Source organism: Brassica oleracea, chromosome C1 (assembly GCF_000695525.1).
Source record: "Brassica oleracea var. oleracea cultivar TO1000 chromosome C1, BOL, whole genome shotgun sequence".
NCBI classification, from domain to species: Eukaryota; Viridiplantae; Streptophyta; class Magnoliopsida; order Brassicales; family Brassicaceae; genus Brassica; species Brassica oleracea.
This window is the reverse complement of record NC_027748.1, coordinates 15,833,875-15,839,386: the sequence shown is the minus strand read 5'-3', so window position 1 is coordinate 15,839,386 and position 5,512 is coordinate 15,833,875. Positions and strand designations below refer to the sequence as shown.

The 5,512-nt window shown below is 34.1% G+C and overlaps 1 pseudogene; it reads right to left on the bottom strand.

Annotated features, from left to right (window-relative positions):
• Positions 1 to 1,080: 1,080 nt before the first annotated feature.
• On the bottom strand, positions 1,081 to 2,783 carry LOC106301904 (annotated as a pseudogene).
• Between the last annotated feature and the right edge of the window lie 2,729 nt (positions 2,784 to 5,512).

The following is a 5,512-nucleotide window of genomic DNA, read 5'->3' as shown; positions in this document are numbered from 1 at the left end:
CTTTTAACATTTGTTCTTTGTATAGGTTCCGGTCTTGTATTAGCACATCTTAATGGACCACATGCATTGTATCATAGTAAGTACTACCACGCGTATATTGGCTATCCAAATTCAGTTATTCAAGGATAAAAGTTGACAACACGTAGGGGAGTTGTGGAGACGATGTGCTGTAGTGACATTCTGGCCAATGCACAGCTTTGAAACCGAACCACTTGTTGTTGGTAAAATCCAGCACAAACCGGCGCCATCCTCATTGGATGGTCACTCACCATATTTTTTCACCTATTATATTAATATTTAATGGAGAACTCTTTCAAAAAAATTAAAGACTCTCTAATTAAATATTAATATATTTGGTGAAACTGTGGTGATAACTGTCTAATACAGATGCACAAATATGATTCATATAAATGTACAAAACTGTTTAGGTAGATGAGAAAAAGAAAGATTTTGCCACTAGTATTAGAAAGAACAATCTCTTTGATTTATTTGAACATCTATCTATATAGAGATTCCATGATTGGTGACATAGAAAAATCCCCATTCACTACAAACCTGAGGGAGAGGAGACAGAACAGAGAATTGAATTGGTGTTAGGAAGCTGCAAAGAGCTTTGAATTCAGGCATAATATTATATATTTACTTAAGAGTTTAGGGGTAAAGCGTAGGGGTTCCTATACTGTACACAGAGTATATTTATCTGGTATTTATCTAAACAAAAACAAGCTTTTTAGATATACATTATCTATCAGAAGAAAGCTTTATCTGTAGAATCCACATTTCTGGTTACCTAATCGTTTGGTTATAGTTTAAAACAATTTTTTTTTTTTTAAACAATAGTTTAAAACAAATTGCCAGTGAAATTTTACACTTTGGTTATGGTTTCATTATTTGCAGCCTCAGAAGTAACATTATTGCTGAAAGTTGTGAAGATCAAATGTTCTGAGTGTATGTAAACGGGTAAAGCTTCATGAAAATTTATAATTCGCAATAGAATATTATATATATTATTTTTTTAAACTGAATAGATAGAATATTATATTAAGAGTTATAATATAACTTTTCAGATCATACGTCATATTAGCCTATGCATCCTGAAGGACCTCCGTAGTAAAGAGCTCTTACCCAAGGATCTCTATCCTCATGAACATACATTGCTCTATAACACTTTGAACTGGTCTCGTGTTCCTTCAGACTGTAGGGTTCTGGATACAAAAAATTCCCCATACCATCGATGATTCTGATATCGTTCACATAGGCTGACTTACCTAAGCCCTCCCTAGGCCAATGCCCACTCCCCATTTCCGGAGTTTTCTCCATCACTGGACTGTACACTTGACCTCCCCAAGCTGCATAATTTGCTCTGTTCTCAAATCTCGCGGCCTTGAACAATGACGCTGGCCAGTATCCAACGTTCTCATGATTATATGCAAACCACCAATCTCCCTTGACACGATCCTATTCTCAGATTCAAAAATATGAATATCCAAATGACTTTATGAGACATGATCAAAGATAAGTAGAGATTACGTTACCTGATACAAGGTTAAGTCTATGTCGTATTGTAAACCATTATAGACAGAAAGTGGTTGAAGAAAGGAACCAAGTGGTATATTCTTGCTGACTTGCACAAATCCAGGACATGTTATATCGTAGCAGCCAGGATTGCTTCCTTCTATCTGTTAGCGCAATAAACTTAAGACCCTAAGAAGCTGAAATACATTAGTTCAGGCACATACAGGTAACTCACGACTTACATTCCAGTAGGTGTATAGGCGAACATGATCTTGCGAGAAATGGTACAGGGATGGATTCACCTTTTGTATATACATATGCCAAAACCATTTGTTAGCTTTCATATTCATGTGATCACTTACTAATAGCAGAAGGACAAGAAATCACACTTACCATCCACCCAACAAAAATGCTGGCGAAACGTTCTTTAGGCCCTCCAGCAACTGCTATGAATGCAAGACTGATTTGGTCTTGTGAGACTTGTGGTTCCCACAGGTTAAGATGCCCTTTTACTCCAGTAAAAACTTTTAGGTCCATAGTTAACCGTTGCAACCTAAAATCCATAAAGAATAAAGATACTAAGAAAAATAAAGTAGAGAAATAGTGGTTACATAATATTGTTCTTACATAATATTGTCCAGTTCCATCAGTGTTGTTTCTCTCTGTAAGAAAATGTCTTGGGCCATTGAATCCCACTGATTTCAAACGCTGTGCATAGATAAGATCTTGCATTGTAGTCCTTTTAACTATTACTGTTTCATCTGGACAGTTTATGCCGTCTGGCAGAAGCAACAAGGAATTGACTTTACTTGAAATGTTGTTGCTTGTGATCCCTTCAGGTACAGTTGCTGGCTTCCGCTGCATATAAGCCAATGTGTTCCCAAAGTCAATCATTCTCTAAAGAGCTTCATCTTTGATACAACAGACAGAAGAGGAAGAGGAAACTCTATAGAAAGAAAAGAACCTGAACAGAGTGGTTTTTGAGCAGAGGGTGATCAAAGGCTAGCTGTTTGTGAATGTCGATACAGTCAAATATAACACCATGTTCTGTCTGTTCACAAGCCAAAATGATTAGATATGATTCATAGTGTAAGCATCTAAGAACAATGCAGGACAACCTTGAAACTCTTGATTGCAGGTTTGTTGATAGCTTTGAGTTGCCTCTCCAGTTCTTTCTTCTCTTCTTCGGATGGTATTGCTGCTTCAGTGAGCAACACAAGAGTGATTGTTAACAGAACCGGTAACACAAAGTTCTTGAAGGAAGCCATTGATTCTTATAACTTATTCTTGTCTTTCTTCTCCCCTCCCTCTTCTAAGATGTTAATCTAGAGATAACAAACAAGTTTGTATACTAAAGTTATATACTGTATATATATATTTTTTTGTCAAGATAAAGTCTATATATAATGTTCATTAATTTAAAGAAAAAGTTAAGTACAGTTAATAAAAGGTAGTAAATACACTAGGCTTTTGACCATTTATATATATATATCTAAGATTGATCATTTTAAAAATCTGAGAAGGTCTCTACATATAAATTTTAGAATGGAAATTTGAGTTCATTTATTAAACTTATTGCTATTAATATGGTTCATTATGAAGTTTATTGCTATCCATCTGCATGTTTTGTATCAAAGAATACAAGACAACGTGAGACTGGAAGAAAAGGTCTTCATAAAAGGTTTTGACTTTTGAGAACAAACAGTCCACAGGTGTACAAAGGACTGTGATTCCCATCCAGCCAATGGTACACCTAAGGGATATATTGGAATATAGGTTCAAAACCTTGTACAGAGAAAGCAAAGGGAAATGCAAGTATACTGATCCTAACTTATTATTCATCCAGCTCTGAATTTGTTCTTCAGAGCCTATGGCTACAAGTATACTGATTTGACATTCATCTTGTTGCTTCGTGAGCTTGCAAGTCTAACTTTGTTCCTTGTTCCATAGTGTAATATCAGTACTTAATATTCACCTGATTAATGCTCACTGTAGATGCGAAATTGCTATACGTGAAGAAGAAGAGAAATGTATAAGCAAAGATAAATACATGTACAGCCACAACTGCATATCATACTTCAGTCCATCTGCAAAATTAGTTCTTCTACTCGAGAATTTTTATAAAGACTAAAACCTGAATGAAGTGGATCATAGGCTAGCTACTTGTCAATGTCAACGCTAGGGGTGGGCGTTCGGGTACCCATTTGGGTTCGGTTTGGGTCTATTCGAGTTTTGGGTTTTCGGGATCAAAGATTTCAGTCCCATTCGGATATTTCTAAATTTCGGTTCGGGTTCGGTTCAGATCTTTACGGGTTCGGTTCGGACCTTTGCGGGTTCGGTTCGGGTTCGGATAACCCATTTAAATTATTTTTAAAATTTTAAAATTCATTATATATTTTAAAATACTCAAAATCTATAAACAAAATAATATATTATATATAAATTTGAATAACACATGTAAAAATACGTAAACTTAACATATAAATTGGTTTGATTTGAATATTTGGATAGAGAATAAATAAATATTTTAAGTATTTTTGGTATTTTGAGTATACTTTAACAATTTAAGACATTTACTTTTGATTATTTGTATATATTTTCAAGTATTTTGGATAAGTTAAAGTATCAAATATATTTTGGATATTTTTTAATATACATTAAATCTAAAAAATAATTAATATATAGGTTTATAAATCTATTTCGGGTACCCGAAATATTTCGGTTCGGATCGGGTTCGGTTCTTTAAATACAAAAATTTTAGACCCATTCGGATATTTAATCAATTTCGGTTCGGGTTCGGTATTACTTTTTCGGATCGGGTTCGGTTCGGTTTTTCGGATCCGGGTTTTTTGCTCAGCCCTAGTCAACGCAGTCCACTATATAACAACCATGTTCAGTCTGTCAATGCTCTAAGAATGAAACGATACCAGCTAAAGAGAGAAGGATAATTATGCGATGTTTCCATCGCAACGCAAAATTATTCTTGAAGAAAATAGCTAGCTCTCTGATACCAATCGAAGTGATGGAAACGGAGCGATGAAAGAGCTATTGATTGAAACTCTTATCTAGTGGTAGAGAGGATTGAGCAAAACCCTAAAATCCAGAAAGTCCAAAGCCACAATTTTTCCTCTTTGTTTAAGAGAAAATAGCCATAAAAACTAACTTTTAAATTAAAGCTAAAAAAACTTTGAAATCATGTTTAAACCAAAAAAAATACTTCAATTTTTAAATATTGGTCATTTTAACTCTCATTTTTGTTGACTAGGCCATTTTATAAACTTGAAAAATCAACTGTTAAATCCTTAAACGTTTGTAACTCGATAAACGATGTTTTAAAAATGATTAAACATAAATGCAATGATGTCGTTTTACATTTGTAAGCATTTAAATTATCTCCTCTTTAATCTCTCAATCATCTAATATCGAAAACCCATAGCCATTGATAATGTAAAAGATGGATAAGACGATGGGGCTACTTCGTTGTTCGTCGTAATGAAAAATTTTAAGTAGAAAGTGTTAGGGAAGATACGATTGAACAACAAAATCAAGTCGGTGAATAAGGTGATTATGAAGATGATAGTGAGACTAATGAGAATGATAATGAGGTTAGAATAATGGTATTAGTGTCGAAGAAATTTTTTTAAGTAGTATTTAAAATGACGTCGTTTAATAAGTTAACAAAGGTTTCCAGTCTAATAGTTGACTTCCGAGTTTCTAAAACGGCCGAGTCATAAAAAAATGATAGTTAAAATGGCTAACATTTTAAATTTGAGGTATTTTTTAGTTCAAACACAAGTTGAAAGTTATTTTGGCTTTAATTCGAAAATTCCGGGTTTTATTGGCAGTTTTCACATTTGTTTAACAAACCTTTTCTCTCATTTTTTTATTAGTGGGCCATAAAGGCCGGTTCAATAAACCATTGTCCTCATAACAGTAATGTTAATGCTATGATGCGTTGGGCTTTTAACGAACTTTTATTTCGGCCGTTCCAGTCTTT